Raw genomic sequence first — 20,786 nt, 5'->3', positions numbered from 1 at the left:
GTTTATATTTCGTTATGGAAAACTAAAATGAACATTTTAAGCTTTTCGACTTTTCTGAACCATCTTCAGTTATTGTGATTGATCATCACACTACTACTAATTTTTGTTTGCTAAAATTTTATTCATGCTTAAATTATATAATGAAATTGCCATAAAGCATATGAGGAAATTAACTTCAGACATAAAATTACAGAACCAGTGATGAGCTGGCCAATGACAACCCAGCCCAGAAAAGAGTAACCCAAACAATGATTACTGGGCTCGGATAACAGCTACGTTAACAATTATTACCCAGAAAACAACTACAGTACCTGGACACTCTGTCAATTCCAGAAGTTTTAAAGACTGAACTATTGGTTGTAGAAATTAGTAACCACCATTTCGTTAGTGCCACATTTTTTTCTTCTATCGTTGTAAGACTAATGTGTGAGTAAATGGAATTGTGATTGTTTTGTTTCACTATTTGAAAATTCCCCCAGTCATAAGTTGTCTGTTTAATTTTGTTTGATAATCTGTAACAAGACTCTACTTGGTCTTCATTCACAAAGTGTAATGTGCAAGGGCACATAACTCTTATACATAGAACAACAATGCCACATTTTTAGCACACGTTTCTTTTATATTGTTCAAATTCCAAAGCCAGAGATTTGCTAAAATTGAATGAGTCTTAAGTAAGGTGATTTACAGTACTAATTTTTTTTTATTATTATCTTTTTTCTTTCATGTGAGAACAACACAAGTTAAATTCACAAACTTTTGTATCTACCACTTAAAATAAAATGATGATCTTTAAGCTATTTTTGATATTGTGAATTTCTGTTTTATTATCTTTTTTAAGGAGTTTAATAAATTTGGATAGCCTGACACTGGGAACCCCTGTAACTCAATATAGGACCCTTCTGTATTTTCAATGTGTTGCCCATTGGGCCTGACAAAAAAATGTGTTATCTGATTTGTCTGAAAGAAACTTGGAGCTTGCCAATTAAAATCCAGCATTTTAAAGTTCTTGAAAGACACAGTTTCGTTATTAATATTCGGCCCCTTGCTGTGGATCCATTTTTATGAAGATTGTCTGCTTAGCTGTATAGAAAGCTATACACTTAAAAAGCATGACCTATAAATGGAGGACAGTACTATTTCTGTTCTCCATATTTCATTGATTACCTACTGTATATAAGATACTGTTACTAAATTAGCTTTTACTCTTCTATATGAGTAATAATGAGCTGTCCTTTGCACACGCTGACTTGGTAAACACATCGCTGGTTTAGTATATGTAGTGGTACCTATGCACTTGTTTGAAAATAAAGCTAGGCTAGGGGATTAGTGACTTGTAATAGCCCCCAGTATGATATTTTTCACCTGAACAGAATTGAGGTAATTACATTTATATTTCAATCAGTAATTGATATCATCTGATAATATTGATACAAAGTGTAATTTTCTGTAATTGTAATGAATCCATAATACTGTAATATGAACACTTCAAGCAGCTTTTTTACTAATTGACATAAAAAGATCAGTGTCTCTTGGATTACATTTTTGCTTTCAACATTGTCTGATAAATCATTCCCCAAACCTGTGCTGATACAAATGGATGTTTTGTGGCTGAACTTTCCTACTCTTAAAAAATGTAACAATTTAATGCATACACATTTGTCCTCACGCATTGGCGTTATACTCACTTTGTAGTTTGACACAGATGACTCAAATGGATCAAGTTTACATGTACATTACCAGCCTATAACCATTCAAACTTGAATAAAATAAATGATTAATGAATATAACCAAGTTCTCACATCTTGCGTATGGCATTCCTCTCTGGAGAAAATGCTTTTAAGGCTGAAATAACCTTATTGGATTAATCAACAAAGAACAAGACTTTAAATTAAGAGAAGTTCATTGAAAAACTTACCGTTCCCTATTTCCATTACTTGTAACAGTGACAAAACAATAAATCATTACTCCAATAGTAGTTGAAGTCCACAAATTTATATGCTGATATATTACAAAAGATGCCATTGTACTGGTTTAGTTTAACTTTTCATTGTTATTTACTAGCCAGCTTTGTACAGTGCAGCTGTGAACTTTGATAAATTTATCAGATTAGTGAAAATTCCAGATAGTTCATGAATCATATATGCTGTACTGTAGTTAATACAACTCGTGAGGGGTTGATCACACTACAGCTATAAATGGGAGGAAGCTTGGGGTTTTGGGTAAATTCAGAACTGGAATTCATAAAATGATTTGAATGATGATGAGTAAAATCTTAATTAATAGAGCTTCCAGCCCTCAGTGATAATCTTGTTGATTTCAAGGGTTTTAGCAAATCAGGATTAACAAAGAAGCACATAAAGATAGCTGGCTCTGTCAAATCAATATCACGAGTTCTTTGACTTATGAAATATATGTAACTGTAATAGTTCTCTCAAGCTTTCCACAAAATTACATTAAAATTTCTGAGCTCCATGTATTATGTCGATGGACAGATGTGCCAATCCTCTTCATGTTAGATGAAACTGGTGGTGGTGGCGACAATTTATTGAATGATATCAGTATTGCATGCAGACTGCAAGCTCATATCAGACAGTATCTACACAATGACAGTCGATTTTCAGCATCAAGCAATACAATGCAGTCAGTTAAAGATTTTTTAACTCTGATCTCTAGTATTCCCTTATTGTTCATAAATTGTCTCTCAATTTAGACATCCATTTGTTTTTGCCATTGTAATGGTCACTAATTTTCCTTCACAATGTTCATTGCTTGCAAGTACTGTTGTGACATTGATTGTTACATGTGGCATATTGAAATGGGGCCAATTCTACCATTTTATGAATTATATGCCTTGTCTTTTGCATTGATTAGTATAAAATGTGCTTTAACTGGCAATTTGGCAGTTAAGTTTTGAAATTAATGTTTGATCAATCCATTGTAATGAGCCTTGAAATCATTTGCTCCAATGCATTAGTTTTTTTCTGATGCTAAATACCAGTTGGATAAGCAGTATAAAAATGAAATTTGCACAAAATATAAAGGAAAAATGACATTTAACAATTCTTAAAAATATTAATAGCAAACTGTTGGGTTTTAGAATGGAAAGCAAAGATACAATTATATCTGCATGGCTTGGTCTTTGTCATAAACTTGGCTCGTACTGATAGGTGTTAAGGTAGAAATGAAATCTCTTTTCTTTATGGGTGGGAAAGGATATATTCTCACTGTAAGAAGTAGGAAGGTAGAACAAAATATTACACACTTTTATTCTTAAGGTCTTATGAGAATAAGACATACTAGTAAACAAATTGTCAGTCATCTTGACTAGGAGCCATAATTTAATGATCATGTCTCATTAGTTAGCTGTCATATATAATTTGAAGTCAGGGCCTAAGTTAACAGTTGAAAGCTATTTCTGAAATAATCCTAAGAAAGCAACTTCCAGGTGATTTTCCAAAAACATAATGACTAGTTGTGTTAGAAACATGGTTTTTCATTGGCTGTTTGGCTCGCCCATGAGCAAAATGGTAAAAGTTGGAGTTCTTTGTATTTTTTTTTTTGGGGGGGGTTTAATGGACCCATTATCTTCTATTGAGACCACTCTTTATTCCAAATGCCCTTCTTATCCTACTTTTTGCAAAGGTTCATCTGTCTGTTTACAGTTCATACCAGTCTGCCTTACATCTGAGACCAAAAAGTCTAAAATCAAGACACAAAATCAGATTCCGACCACGGGCGAATTTTGGGTGGAATAAAATTGGGTCCAAAAAAATAGGTTTTTCCCTCTGTATTTTGTAGTGCAACTAGATATTCCAGATTATTTGGTATCATTGTAGAGCTACATCTGTCTACCTTTTTGTAATACCTGCCACTTTAGTGTATCTTACATGACCTTGATGCTGCAGAGCTTGGCAGTAGGCTACTACCTCCTGCCATGTAAACTTGTCAGCAGGGGTTAATGTGCTAAAAAAAAAGAAAAAGATGGTGTGTATTTTGATGACTGCTGTGGTCATGAAAAAAATCATATGTTTTATAAGCAGGTTTTAGCAGCTGCTTGACCCCCTCATGAGGCAATGAGATTGAAAAATGTGTGATTAATGAGAGATATATTTTGCAAGTTTTTACCTCAAAAAGGAGTGAATGTGTTTATTAGGTGTGCATCGGTATTACACTGAATATAGTACATATAAGTATGTATGTATATAGTTATAAGATAGAGATATCAATAAGCCCATGGCTTGTATGGATGGACCCTGGATTATATGGCTCATGTCAGTTCCCATGTAAATTTGCCTTTTCATACTCAAAAAAAAATGTGTGCAGCTGGTGGTGGGAATCTCAGTAGTATGCCCAAGGCAATGAGTGGTATGAATAGTCCCTGGGCAGGACCCAGGGGTCCTAGTTTACTTATGAACTGTCACTTGTGGGTCATCGATCACACATGCCAATTCTTAGATATATAAGACAAGCAACTCAAAAGTTTTTTTAAAATTTTATGAAACTTAACCCCTCCCCAAGCTTCAGTAGCAAAATTTCAAAAATCTGCACCCCCACTCATTGATCTTTGTTAATGTGTCTTGCATTGGTGCTGTAAGAGGAGTCAGAGGACATCTCATGTACATACTTGCATAAGCTACATATTTTTATCATGGCTGTGTATATTTTGTTCATATTATAAACAAAATTCCTAGCTTATACAGAAGACCCTTTATGACCATCTCATTTGGAAGAATAAATGAATATGTTTATTCAGTGGTGAACTGTACATACTGATGACAATACATTGAACAGTATTGTGGTGGTTGTAACACACAACAGGTTAACCAGGGCAGTGCTAGTAGCAATTTGACAGTTGTAATAATTTTTTTCAACTAGCAAAAATCAAGATATTTTCAATGACCATTAGCACATTGAATAAAACTGACATCTGAATACATAGTATCACCAGCTATACAATTTTACATAATATTCTTTTAACTAGCAGTCTACTAATTGTAACTAGCAGAAAAATAGCTTGCTAGCATCAGTTTTGGCCATGTTTAACCGTATTGTAAATGTAAACAAGTATAAATGTTAGATAAGTGGACTGATTGTATTTCATAAGTGGCCTCAGCTGGAGGGGCTTTTAAACCAATTGCTTTTCCATGAACTGTGCTTGTACTAATGGTCATAGGAGTTGTCACTCCAAATTACTTTTGACTTTTAGTTGTTAAGAGTGATAATAATTTCTGAAACAGGTTTTGAGAACAGTGCTTTAACAAATAAAATTAATCTCTGGTTCTTATCAATTCATAATGTTATGTCTGCCTGGATATCATATTAGAAAATAATTTTCTTGTCTTATTAAGATAAAATGTATGCAGTATGGATTATAAAACAATATGGTACAGATTCAAATTGCAGTGCATCAATATATTAAGATATTAAGGATAAGACACAAATAAAATGAATAACATTCACTTTTTCCGTTCCAAACAAACAATAACAGACTTAAAACAGTATGGTTGGACAATGTATCACTATGCAACATTCGACAAAATGCAAAGTTCATGCCTCACTCACGTTTTACTTCATCCACTTACGGAATGATTATTTATATTTTATTGCTTTTTATGCCTTTTATGACTTGTCACAGGGACCAACGTTTCATTGTAAACATTGCTGTGGTCTGAATTTATTTCAGCGTGATTAATGATTGTGTACAGTGGCAGCTGGAAATTACTTGAAACTTTGTAGGGCTGAGCCATGTAATCATTAATTAAATTCTGGTTAATTTTGGATGGTTTTAGTTTGAGTTAAGTTTTATGCTCCAACAATTTCATGACACGGCCCTTTGTGTGCTGTTGAGTTCACTTTACAGGCAGGTAAGAGTTGCATCTATAAGGCAGCACATGGAAGAAACACAAGCATCTATCATTCTGTTAACCAAAAGATGTTTCCTGTCATTTTAGTGTTAATGTTGCTATACAAGTCTATCAAATAGGAGGTTCTGTTTCTTATATTGATTAATTTTCTTGAGTGAAGTGCATTGGAGAGCAATATACATACAATATATAGGAAGTCGCTATAAGCTGCTGAAGTCGAATGATGTACAGCATTGGCATTATGATTTTCAAAGGCTGCCGAGAGAGATTAATGTCCAGTAGTACAGTATTAGTACATATTGCTTGCTAGAAGATGTGGGCTATGTTAATGCAGTAGATAATCAAGTTGCCATAAAATGAGAATCCAATGCTGGACCTAAATTGATGCATATCTGCATGTACAGACTGGGCTTAGAAATATGGTGATTTTCTTGTCATCTAGTGATCAGTCAGAAGACATTATGAGATATGGACAGTCAGAATTGGTATCACTTTTCAGAGACAACAGATTTTCCAATGTGGTCTTTCCTGATAAAAAAATCTTTATGGAACTAAAACAGAATTCATTGGTTGAGGAAGTTATAAGATGTTTGTAATGAAATCATTTCCTAGGAATATCCACATCATGCTGTTAAAAACAAGGTTATAAATATTGATCAATTGTGTTAACTTTCAAACCTTGAAGTAATTTTTGGGAGATGCTTTTTGCTATATTTTTGAACATATTGACATATTATTCCAGAAAAGCAGGATAAGATTGACTTGTACGTGGGTAACAAGGTAAGTTTCCAGTATGTTATTTGCATGCAAGTATGCATATACAGTGTGTATACTTACATTACCAGTACTGGCTGCATACATGATCTAAGACACTGCATGATAATTGTAGACACAAAATAATATTTTTTATATCATACTTTACAGTTAAAGCAGAGAAACTCTTTTTATTCAATTTTTCAGAAGTTGTCCTATTTATTTGATTGAATAAAAAATGACATCTTAAATTAGATGCACTTGGTTGAAGATTGTTGTATTACAAAGAAGTGACATAAAGGTGACAATATTTTCCATTTTTTTGTTTATTTACATGAGACTTTCATCCAGTCATTCATTAAGCAAATTAACATGAAATAAATCACATTGAATATTAGGCTCTGTATAATAATAATAATAATAATAATAACAATAACAATAATGTGTACTAATAATAATGTGGATTTAGTACAGCACCTAATATTTAGAGCTCTAAGCATTTTGCAGTTAGATAACACATAAAAACTTGTACAATGATAAGATTGCAAAAACAAACACCATAAAATTACAAACAAAAACATTATGATAGTAATTTAGGAAGTTAACATTATTCAGTCTTTAAGTCTGTTTTAATAGTTGAAAAAGTTTTAAGAACACTTTTGAATGAGATCACAATGTCCTGGTAGAAACTTGGTGAGCCAAACATACAGAAGATTCTGGAATATTCATTTAAATGGGCACCACCATTTTTATCTCTTGCTGATCCTAGTCCAGAAGAGGTGTCCATAATCTGTCATTCATGTAGATAGTTCATTTATTAAACACAAGTTCCTTATCACTGCTCTTCCTAAATTACTTGGAGATTATCATGAAAGGTTAGACACTTATCCCAAGCTCTAGCTGGTCTTCCATACAAATGGTGCTGCTTAAACAGCCAATATGGCTACAACAGAGGCCTTTTCTAAAAATCTTGTATTGCCACTCTACCTTTATGGATCATATAACTGTTAGGCTTGCACTGGAATATTTCCTGTGATGTCTAGTTGATTTTAAATAAAAATGGTGCTGCCTGGACATCCAATATGGCCACGACAATTACCATCTTGAAAATCTTGTTATTGCTACTCTGCCAGAATGGACATCATATCAGCATAGGGTTTTCACAGTAAGACTTCTAATAGTGTCTAGTTGATACAAAATTATACCAAACCTGACCTTCAATATGGCCATCATGGCAGTCTTCTTGGAAATCATCTTGTCTCTGCTCCTAAATGGAAGCTCGTATCAACATACGTTTTTCACCAGAAGTCTTGTTATGATATCTAGTTGGTCCTAAATGAAAATGATGCCAATCTGACATCCAGTAAGACCACCATTGTGGTTTATCTTGAAAAATCTTATTGCTGCTGCTCCAGAATTGATGATCCTATCAACATTGGGTGTTATCCCAAAGAATAGATGGTCCTAAATGAAAATGGTGCCCTGCAGGCATCCAGTTGGACTGCAGCAATGAACATATTGAAAATCTTCTAATTTTCTTTATTGGCCGTATAAGAATGGCTTTTCACCAGAAGTCTTCTTATGGTGCATTTAGGTTGTCCTTATTGAAAATGGTGCTGATCTAGCATACCATATTGCTGCCACAGTGTCTAATTTGAGGTAAGCTAAAAATCTCAGATATAGTTTTAGCACTCAATGGTTAACAAATGGTCTTATCTTGAATTCTGGGAAATTTGTTTTACTAATGCATAAAATGTAGGTCACAATTGTCTTTAAGAGTTATTATAGTATCAGAGCTGCATCAAATTGTCAAGTTTCATGAATGGAACTTAAACAGAACCTTAGAAATTAATGTTTGACACAAAATTTGAACAAAGCCACTAAGCATAAAATATAGGACACAGTGACTTCTTTTGGCAAAAAGAATATAAACCTTTATTTGATGCATTAACTCACCAAATTTAACAAATCTATGTCAGTATGCATATAACTTGCAAAATACTCTTGCAGTCATGAGGTAAATGCAAAGACTTGAGCAAAGGTAGTAAAAGATGAAATAAACGTCACAATGAACCTAGGTCACAATGCACCTAGGTCACAATGTGCCTAGGTCACAATGAGCCTAAGTTACAATGCGCCTAGGTCACAATGTGCCAAGGTCACAATGAGCCTAGGTCACAATGAGCCTTGGTCACAATGAGCCTCTTGTAAGAGTCTGGTAGTAACATATGTATATCATAAAATGCATGATTATAGGTTGAACAATCCTGAGAAATACAATTTTAACCTAGGTCACTGAAGCATTAAATATGGTTTACAACCTCTGAAATGAGGAAATAGTGCTCATAAAGAAGCATTCCCAAGTTCATGGTTTTATATAGGAAAGTATGTACAGAGCATGCTAAAAAGATCTGTGGTCATGTAATTGAACAATGAAATATAGGTCATAGTTACCTACTTGTGTAATGATGGTGTAGTTCTCCTTAAGATGCATCACCTCGGCAATGTTCATGAATCTAGGTATCTACATATCTACAGGATGATGAAATCATATTTGGTTATGAACTAAATGCAAAAACTTTATCTCAGCCTGGAGTGACATTCTTTTGTGGTATGGGTGTGGTACAAATAGAGATGCATACACTCATCTGTTTTGATGATTATTGTATGAACAGAGTTAGAGATTTAAACTTCCAACACAGCATTAAACCAAAGTCACTCAAGTGTGAAATACAGTTAACAGTGGCCCTCCTTTGCTTTGAGAGCATAGCTCTCACCAAGTTTTGTAAATCTAGATATAACTATATATATATATATATATATATATATATATATATATATATATATATATATATATATATATATATATATATATATATATATATATATATATATATAACTATATATATATATATATATATATGGGGTGCAAAGAACCTAGGTCTTGAGCTTTAGTCTATGGCCAACAGCAGGGGTAATACAATAGCTCACCTCTACTATACAGAGGTGAGCTAAACATGTTTATTCAATGGTAACCTTTCCACATTAATGATTATGTATTGTATATTGTAATAGGTTTCTCTTGAAAGGTTAAATGTGTATGTTGTACATTGGAATGGGTAGATTTTAGAAGACTGAGATGTGTGCCATTCATGTGAGCTGTAGTGATGGTCACGGTAATAACTGATGTCTAACTATGCTTGTAATAGTAGTCATGCTAGCTGCATTGTCACTTGTGTAGGTTCTGATGTGGTCAACCTTTCTATAGACAACATGTCAGATCCTTGGTCTGCGAAGATGCAATAGCTGTAATGCCATGGTTACTCAAAACCTGGGACATCAACCCAGTAAATTCAAGCTTCTAGGGGCAGACAGTGAAAATAGCTTCTAAAGCAGATTTTATATTTCTTTAAAATGAGTACTGTATTTAGAAAAAAATGATTTTTCTTTATCAACTCATTATAATGTAATATCTCTCTCTTGATAGATAAGGATTTTCAGTTTTAATTTCTGTTATGCCCTAGCACAGGGACCAGCATTTTGTATGTCACTTAAGGCTGAATTTGTTGCTAAGCTTGATTAGTAATGTTACAACAATGGCTGCAGGAACTGAAGTACTTTTACGAAAAAAAACTTAACTTCTTGAATTTAAAAATTGTATTGTAGAACATATATTTCTTATGCTGTTAACTTTTTTTGAAAATTCATTATATATGAATTAAAAAGTTGACAGTATGAAAGATGGATTCATTTATTGTTGGAAACTATTGATCTTTTATTTTACATTTATTTTGTAGATTTAATTATATTTAGAGATGCAGAGTTAACTCAGGTGTATGATCACAATTATCCAAGCGTATATAATAATTGATCACATTTTTTACCATTTGTCATATACTTTGAAAATGATTAATTGACCATGAATGTTGTAAGTGTACTTTTATAGCAAATTGACACATTGTCAAGAAGTAATCATGGCACCACTATCATAGTATGTACTCTTAATTTGTTTTCATTGCATTGATCAGATCTAAATGTTACCTTTATCAAAGATTCCTGGTATTTAAATTAAAGACTACGGTCCAAAACTAGTCAGTTGCCCATATGGGGTTTGTATCATATTCTTTATATAAATTCTAATTAATTGAATAGATGGGACTTGCTTCACGACCTGACTGTATAGACCAAGGTGTAGTAAGAACAAGCAGTAAACATTTACAAAATTGATAAACATGTAAACGAACATGCATGTGGCTGTCATTAATGCTGGAACCACAGGTTCCAGTTAAATTATACATACTACATACCTACATGCATATTAGAACTGTTTATAGTGAGACTTTTGTGTTAATTGTTTTGCATAGGATGTATCCATGATTTTACATCAGAATGTTGCATTGCTGGGGAAAAATACACCAGCTCACAAGAATTGTTTATAGTGTACATTATGTAACATTACATATCAAGTTGATTTACTGATAAAAAAATTACTTAAAATACAGTATTTACCTTAAAACATGTTATCAGAACCTGTGATTAGTAACATTTTTTTGTAGATATATTGTTTCAAAAATTTGAAGCAAACTTAGTTTCTTAGTTATTTTATTTCCAGCGAAAGCATCATATGTGCAGGTCCTGGAGTCAGTATGTTCAGTTCTATTATATATTTTTTTCATTCTCTACATATATGCAACAGTTACAAAGGAAGCAATATCACTACAGTCCTGATGATGTTTTCAGTGCTTCCCATAGGGGTGCAAGACTGAGGGTAAAAAAAATCTCCTTGGTGTCAGAACGGAGGGTCAGATAAAAAATTTGGGAGTCTCTGAAGAACAAATGGGGGTAAAGGGAAACATTGAATTTTACTGAAACTGTCAGATATATATTTTATGCAGCAAAAAGACATATCACAAACTGAATCTAGTCATAATACAAGGTAATAAACTAATGCAGAGGAAAAATTGCAAGTTAAGCGAGGTAAAGCATACACATTCTGATAGCTGTCAGCTGTTCCATAAACCTAATGGGTAGATAGAAGGGAGAAAGTTCAGTTTCTAATCATTTCAACTAAACAGCTCACTGGGTTATTGTAAACCATGGACATGTTAGACATTTTGGTAAATGTCATAACCTTAAATTGGAAAAGATGCATGGGTCTAACTCTGGTGTAATGAAATGTAAGCTAATTACCCTCCCATTATAGCCATTTAACATGGTTGGGTATAGTAAACAAGGTATTAAACGTCACCTATCAGTCACAGTGCCAGGTTGTTTCTAATGTCAGATCAGCTCACAATAAGAAGTAGAAAAAATTGGTACTGCAGTATTTCTGAACATAGGATACTCACCATAGTATATTGCAATTAGAGACACATAATTTAATTTTCTGGCATAGGGACTTTGTGTTTTTAATATTTTCCAGGTCTGACAAGCTGAAAAATATCTCGCTCTGATTTATAGAAAGATAACACCATGTTATTATCCATTACGTTGTGTTTTAGATACTTATATTGAGATAAAAGAAGATAAAATATCTCAGCTTGTAAGAAATTGCATCACACCTATACCCCTCAAAACATTACATGGTTAGTACCTTATTGTAAATGAATTTACCATGTCTATGTTACTTGATGCTCAAGTTGTCATCTAAAAAGTGTGATGAATAAGTTTACACTATGGCTGACACCCTGTAAACCATACTGACATTAGATGGCTTGCTAAAAATAAAAAGTGTCAACACTGAAGTCTGTAATTTACTAGCTATGCCATAATGTTATGGAAAGGAAAACGTTTGAGTTCATGTCAACATCTGGATAAGACATTTATCAGAAATGGCCAGTAACACACTGATTCAGCAAACAAGAAAATATTTAGTGGGCTAGAGAAATAAAAAAAATTTGAACAAAACAAATGGTGTGCTGAACATTTTAGGATGGTTCTCAGTCTTACAAAGGAATACATGTACTTAACTCATTAACGTACACTAACAAAAATTAAAGTTAAAAAAAGGATATTTTCCCCCCCTTTTTTTATTATGAAAATTTTCCAAAAGTTGGATTTGGCCTGAATATCTTTCACAACATCTCTTTCACTTGCCATGATGGCATTCGTGGCCCATGTTGTACGTGTGAATCAAGGTTTATAAAATGAATTGGATTTGTTATAGTCCAGATTCATTTTATGACAAATACATATGTTCTGTAAAAACATTGATAAATTTGAAATTATTTTTCCGTTTAAAATGATAAGATACTTGAAATATCGCAGGGAAAAAAATAACACGATAAACCAGCATGCTCATAAAACTGTGCATCTCTAATAAGGATAAAATTTTCTTGACACCAGTTAAAGTTAGACTGATTCAGAAAGGGATAAACCATTCATTTTTTATGTCCATAATTCTGTCACAGAGCATTATGCTATCTCCCTGTCTTTTGTCTTCAGTTCACAGCTCGTACCTTCACCAAATGTAGTGGATAACTTGTACTTGGGATAAGAAAGCATATTGATTTTTGGGGTCCAGGGGTCTAAAGTCAGGGTCACTTTAACTTAAGGAATAATAACAGTTTTGCACAACAACATTAATTCTACATCATGGACTAGGACTAAACTTTTTCATCGGTTGTGTTTTAGGTAAGGAATGAAATTACCTTTTTAGTCAATAGGTCAAAGGTCAATGTCACTGTAACTGAAAGAAGAAATATTGTCTCTGCCCACTAACTTAACAGATCTAGATCAAATGTAATGGATGGCTTGCACTTGCAGTAAGGAAGAAGCCTATTGATTTGGGGATCACAAAGCTAAGGTCAGTGAAAACATTGTTTCTGCACAAAATTTCAGTTCTCAACCATATACTTTCACCAGAGGTTGTAGATGATTTGCATGTTGGGTAGGAATAAAGCTATTGATTATGGAAACAAAAGGTCCAAGGTCACACTACACAGAAAGAAGATGAATGGTTTTTGCACAGTAACTTGAATTATACATGACAGACATGAACTAAACTATGTGGATGATTGCATTTGGAGTAAGGAAGACACCAATCAATTTTGGGGTCAGAGGTCACAGAAAGAAGAAAAATGTTTTTACATAATAAATTTAATTCTGGAAAATATACCTTGACCAAACTTGTGGAGGGTTTGCACATTAGGTATGGGGGTTTGGTGTGGTTTGGGGTCAAAAGGTCATGGTCGGGATCATCGTTGCTCAAAGAATGCTTTTTCAGAACAAGTTTGTTCCTTGAAAAAACTTTTTAAATGGCTAAAACAACCTAAAGATTCTTGGATCACAGTATGTCTCCAAAACAAATTCTGCACAGTAACTCGACCAAGGTCCTGATCATGGAGATGCATTTGTCAGTGATCAGTCAACCATGTCCTGCTCTATAGTTCCTAAATAGGGGACTGTTTAACATGGAATAGGCATATAATGTGCTGTGCATGTTACTTTTGTTATTGTATTGTCTCAGTCTTAGACTGTTTTTGTGTTGTGTCTCTTTAAGGGGTTTTCATGTGAAGCTTCCTCTCTTTATCGAACGAATAGAATCAGCTGTAATTGGATTAACAGCATCCACTTGGAGTTAACCTTTCATGACCTGGCACTCCACCAAGGGTTGAGTCATAAAGTAATGTGATTAATATCATCATCACTTTGGAGTACTAACTTATATCCGTCAGATGGTTTTCTCTTAAACAGGGTATTATATTATTACAAGGGAGTGTTGGTTGAGCTATGAGCTGAAAGACTGATGTGAAAATCTAGTCACATTTCAGATTTCTCCCTTGTACATGTATATTGATTTTTATTCTCCTTGTCAGTGCAGAATCCTATGTAAGTAATGATTGGATGATGATAGTGATGGGAGAGTCAATGAGAAAGTACCAGCTTTACTTTATAGGTTGCACTGCTTCCAAGTGTGTCATATAATGTGGCTGATAGTTTTGATGCTTTGTTGGGTGTCAGAGTGATACTTCAGATCCTAAATTTTGGTGCTTGAACATCTGGATATCCTTAAAGTAGTTTTTTCAATATAATAAAATGATAGGTATTGATAATAACACTTGATGACATTTCAGCAATTAATGAAATTTCTAATTTGTAGTGTTATTTCTGCAACTTTGTAATGAAAAAATGAAGAAATCACTCAGATTAAATAACCTGAAACTATATTGCTTACGTTACTGTGGGGGTTGGGGGGTTGTAATGACATAATCTGGTCATTTTGATGTTATAAAGTTATTATGATGCCTTAGCAACCATGGTTTTGAGGACATTTCAAAATGGTCTTTATTTACGTCTCAGATTTATTCTGGCATTTGATCATAAAGTTTGAGAATGTTCAGAAAGATTATACCTAATTGGTCCAATATGAAAATGGCACCAATTGGATATCTAATATGGCCATCGATCACAACCACCATCTTGAAAATCATGTTTATTACTGCTCCTCCTGAATCAAAAGTCATATTGACATGGAGTTTACACAAGAAAACTTCTTATGATGCCTGATTGCTTTTGATTGAAAATGCCAGGTTCTGCTTGAACATCCAATATAGCCATTAGTGTGGCCATCTTGAAAATCTTATTAATGATATTCCTTAGTGAATGGTTATATCAGCATGGGGTTTCACTAATAGACTTATTATGATATCTAGTTGGTCCTAATACAAATGGTGCCAGTCTGACATTCAAAAGGGCCAACATGGCAGCCATCTTTAAAGTCTTCTTATCAATACTCCTCCTTATTTGAAAATCGTATCACCATGGGGTTTTCAACAGCAGACTTCCCATGATAGCTAATTTGTCCAGAATAAAAATGGTGGCAGCCATCTTGAAAATCTTTTTATTGTGACTCCTGATCATCTTTAGGTTTTACCAAGATGTTGGTCCTAGATGAAAATGATGCTGATATGATATCCGGTATGGCCACCATGGCAACCATCTTTAAGATCATTTTAGTGCTTCTCCTAAATGAATGGTCATATTCACATGGTGTTTTCAGCAGAAGTCTTCTAATGATGTCTCATTGGTCATAAATGAAAATGGTGGCAATATTACATTACTGCCACAATGGTTAATTTGCAAACCTTATAGTTGAACAATATCACTGATAGTTTCTAGATTCAGCAGTTACAAAGAAGAAATGTTTTTATCTTGAATTGCTGGAAACTGGGATTTGTGGAATAGAATATTATGGTCAGAATAGGGCACAGAACGATGCATTGTTGTACTTAATATGCCCATTTGCACAAATTTTTTATTGCCATTTGTCCTAAAATGTTCAAAGGATTGCCTTGAAATTTTACATGGCATATTCATCCCATAGTTTAGTATGTCCTAAATGAAACTGTACTGCATAGACTTGAAAATCTTTTTATTGCTACTTCTTCTGAAAGGAAAGTCATAATGACATGGGGTTTCCTCTGCAAGTCTTCTTATGACATCTAAGTTGGGCCAGACTGAAAAGGTTGCCATTTAGATGTCCAAAATGGCTGCCACAACTAGACAAACATTTTATCATTACAACTCCTGAATGGGTGGTCATATCAAGATGGGTATTTTTACTAGAAGGCCTTGTACAATCTTACATACAGTATGGCCACCATGCATGGCATCCATCTTGAAAATATCTTCTACTCTGATGAATATAATATCAACATGAGATTTTACTAAAAGAATTGGTGCTCATTTTAGTGACTAATATAATCACCATGGCATCCATCTTGAAAATTGTAATGGTTAGGCAGAGATGTGTTCATTAGGAATATACACTAAATTGCAGGGAGGCCTAGACTCAGAAAAGCAGTGTGTGACTTAGATGGAATGTTTTTAAAACGTCAGAAAGTCATTTCCACCAAAATGGAGGGCACTGTAATCTACTGCAATAAATGATTAAAGATTTTCATACATGTGAGTGGACTATCAAGAAAAATACATGTAAAATGGATAAGAACACTTTATGATACTTAGAACTAATATTTTCGAAAATATGAGCATTTAGATAAGCAACAACAAAACATTAAGGTAGCATTCACATGTGGGTTGGCTTGTGAGGCTGCTAGACTGAATATCATTTGGGTAAAGTCATTTCCATGACAAGGGAAGGTAGGATTTTCCATTCTTGAATTATGTTACAAGCATGTGGTAGATAAAGCTGTAATGTAAAGCAAGTAAATCTCATCTACTGGGTAAAATGTTTCCAAAGACAGAAAATCTGTGACCAAGATATTTCTTTCTCTTATCAGCACAAGGTATATATTTCCCCAACAGAAATGTTGGACCAGGAATTCACTTTTGATAGACATCAGTGTTAACATTTGAGATAATAAAAGTATTTTGTGCACTAGATGACCCAGTTCACAACACATATACAGATAAAACCTGTTATAACATGATGCTTGGGGTCCAAAGAAATGCACTGCTATATAAGCGGGATCACGTAAAAATTTTTTTTAAAAAACTTCCTCATAGAAAAAGTGCATTGAAATTTTAGTGTCATCAGTTTTAACTAACCTCTTCATCATATATCATTTGTTTTGGAAAATTTCGGAAGTTAAGGCAACATTAAACGCAGTGCCGGGATTAAAATTAAAATTAAAAACTGCTAGGGATATGAATAATTGGCTTTTCCAAGAGTATTAATTTAGGATGTTAAGAAGAGAGGTCACCTTAAATTAAAAAATGGGTACCATGCTGTCATCGCATTATAAGTGGAATTGCGTTTTAACGAATTGTGTTATAAAAGGTTTTATATGTATAGTATTCAGTGTTCTGCTATTAAATTAGTACTCTTATCAATTAATAATTTGTGGTCTGATTCTTGGATGAGCTCAGCTCAATAGTCTTCACAAATATCACGTATCTGAAATTTAAACTATAATAGTTGCAAAATATGTATAAAAGAAAACTCAAGGAATCAATGGATAAAACTGGACAATACAGTATGCAATGATAGTTGAGGCTGATTGTTACAAATTTCTGAATATAAAACAAACTCATATTTTATATATATGAAAGGATAGATTTTTATCATCAACGCAAATATGCTCATATATCCAAAAGCATTTTTAAGCTATTGATATGTGCCATCAGTTTAAGGTGATGAAACAAATCAGAGATCAGACTGGATTAACACGAAGCCCTGCAGGGCTAATACCAATCAAATGCCTTGCAGGGCTAAATACCTGTCAAATGCAAATGCTGGATGGAATACCAGTCAAATACAATATTTAATTCTCTTTCCAGAAGTGGCAACCAGGTTTTGTTTGGTTTGTTTGCATTTGCTATGGATATGATTTTGAGCGATATGTATCTTATGATTGAGTGAAACCAGAACATTATTTAAATATCATCTGAAAAGATTAATATTCCTGTTGACTGATACATGTAAATAAAAATATCTTTTCTCTTCATCTGCTACCAGGGGATTAGCTTGGAAATGTTCATGTGTACTCACTGTCATTGTGCTGGGGAAAGAGTGTTCCTTAACATTTCAAACGCTGCATTTTTATTTTTGTGTCTGTGCCTAGCTATTGTCACTGGCTAATTTTTACATATGTTTGAAAAGTGATGAAGTTACTTGGGACATCTCGAGTCTGTTTAGGATCCTTCTGAGCTGAAATTACAATCTGTACTTATTACTCATTTTGAAGCTGGTATGTAATGAAATGTAGGAAGGTCTTGTGTCTGTTGTGTTCTTCTAGATATGATTACATTGGTTTTAAATGTAATTGCTAATCCTGAATGGATGATCATATCAACATGGGGTTTTCATTGAAAGACTTCTGATGTCTGATTGGTCCTAAATGTAATCAAATGGGTTTGATCCCTGGCCAGGTCATACCAAAGACTTATAAAAATGGTACTAACAGCTGCCTGACGGTTGGTGCTCAACATTAAGAGGTTAGTGTTAGGACTGGTTGGCCTGGTGTCAGGATAATGTGACTGGGTGGGACATCATACTACATGTCTGTGGCATGATGCCCCAGTCCTAGACATCACTTTAAACTGTTATAATGCAGAAATCTTAGGGATATGACTGAAAAATTGTCAAAGCTACGTTTGAACACCGACCCCATCTTCAATGTAATTGCTACTCCTGAATGGATGGTCATATCAACATGGGGTTTTCACTGAAAGACTTCTGATCTCTGGTTGGTCCTAAATGAAAATGTTGCTAATATCTAATGTCCAATATGACTGCCACCATTTGGAAAATCATGTTATCACTACTCCTCCTGAAAAATAAGTCATACTGACATGGGAGTTTTCATCAGAAAAGTTTTTATGGTTTCTACTTTTTAATAATCATACATGCCATGCCCGAGATAAGTATACATGTAGTTTTTGTTAATATAAGATTGCCTAAATAAATGCATTTAGAATTTACCGCGTGCATCTTGTGATGTCTTGGAATTGTGGGTCGGCTTATATGTGGGTCATGCACTTTTTAGTGTTTGTACTTATTCAGTTTGCGGGGGGTCGGCATATACGCAAATGGGCTTATACGCGAGTATATATGGTAGGGTAAGTTTTTAAAAAAATCTTTTTTGACATTATATTTAGTAGATTCATTAGTATATATAACGTACTAGTGCTTCAAGTACTGGGCACAACCGGCTCAATGATATGCACAAATTCAATTTCAGGAATTTTTTAAAAATTAAACAAAAAATTAACTCTTGGTGGGGGGGGGGGAGAAAGTGCTTTGGTCTATAATCAAAAACAGGGATGGTCAGCCTAATAGAAGTAACATCACACTTCTCTGACAAATGTGATAAATAAAATGAAACAGCATTCAAAAGGAGACCAGGCTTCTTTGTTGTTGCCTAACTAAATTGTATAAATAATGTTGTAAATAACCCAATTGTTGCATGGTCTTCTATTTACTTTACATACTTTTTGTCACTGAAAACATTGTATTTTACTAGGGAATATGCTTTTACTTTAGCAAGGTGAGAGGGAAAGAGATAGAGAGGAGTGGAGGTTGGGGGTATTGAATCTATGTGAAAACAAATAAATGGGCCACAAGGTAGATTGGTTCCACAAAACTAATTGTATGACCTTCTATAGATAAACCTATTGTTGTTGTTGTTATTGTTATTGTTATTATTATTACCAGCATTTAGGTTTTAGAAACCCAGAAAATAGTTGTATACCATCATAATTCAGACTGAGTACTTGTTTCATCCATTTGTCACTACAGTGGTTGAGAGTTTGAATATATCATGCTTAATTAATCAAGGAGTCTTGTATGTGGTTAATGCTTTGAATATGTCATGCTGAATTAATCGAGGAGTTTTGTATGTGGTTAAGACTTTAGCTTATGAGGGACATTTTCTGAGAAGATTACATGAACCTTCAAGGCAGTGATATTTGTGGGTTACTTACATCTATTTGTAGTTAGTCTGACTTGGTAGGTAATATTTATTTTCTGCAGTAATTTATTTTTTCAGTAGGAACTTAAATATGTAGAAATATCTTATGTCTCTTAGTACGTCGACAGATCTTAATGTATCTTAATATATAAGTGGACAGATCTTGTGTATCTTAGTATGTGGACACATGTTGTGGATCTTCGTGTGTGGACAGATCTTGTGTTCTAGTCTGTGGACAGATCTTGTGTACCTTAGTATGTGGACAGGTCTAATGTGCCTTAGTATGTGGACAGGTCTAATGTGCCTTAGTATGTGAACAGATGTTATATATGTGGACAAATCTCATATGACTTAGTATGTGGACAGATCTTGTGTATTTTGGTAAAAAAGATCTTATGTCTTATTATGTAGATGTATTAGTATTTGGACAGGTCTTATGTGTTTTTGTGTGTCAACAGATTTGTGTGTTACTATTTGGACAGATATATGTTTTAGTCAGTGGACAGATCTTGTGTACCATAGTATGTGGAGAGATCTTGTGTGTTTGTACATGTATTTGGATGGATCTTATGTGTTTTAGTGTGTGGACAGATATTATGTATCTTAGTATATAGAGAGATCTTATTTATGTTGCATGTCTTAGAATGTAGACCGATCTTATGTATCATAGTATATAGACAGATCTTGTCATTATGTATCTTAGCATGTAGATAGATTGTATATCTATGTGGACAGATCTCATGTATCTGCTATGTGGACAGATCTCATGTATCTTGCTATGTGGACAGACCTC

At 33.8% G+C, this 20,786-nt stretch overlaps 1 protein-coding gene across 4 annotated transcripts in view; it reads left to right on the top strand.

The window, feature by feature from the left end:
* LOC149807885 (interleukin-6 receptor subunit beta-like) overlaps positions 1-20,786 on the top strand; it is a 197,527-nt gene that overhangs the window by 79,892 nt on the left and 96,849 nt on the right. Inside the window, exon 1 of one of the 4 annotated variants that reach the window (XM_089971630.1) lies at positions 5,897-6,644. The exons of the other annotated variants lie outside the window; for them this stretch is intronic. The gene's annotated coding sequence lies outside the window, so the exon portion shown is untranslated. Of the gene's footprint in view, positions 1-5,896; positions 6,645-20,786 lie in introns of those variants that run through there. 4 annotated transcript variants of the gene reach the window in all.

Source organism: Sinohyriopsis cumingii, chromosome 1 (assembly GCF_028554795.1).
Source record: "Sinohyriopsis cumingii isolate HCF-2022 chromosome 1, ASM2855479v2, whole genome shotgun sequence".
NCBI lineage: Eukaryota > Metazoa > Mollusca > Bivalvia > Unionida > Unionidae > Sinohyriopsis > Sinohyriopsis cumingii.
Note: the sequence above shows the minus strand (reverse complement) of the source record. Positions and strands in the feature narration are given on the sequence as shown.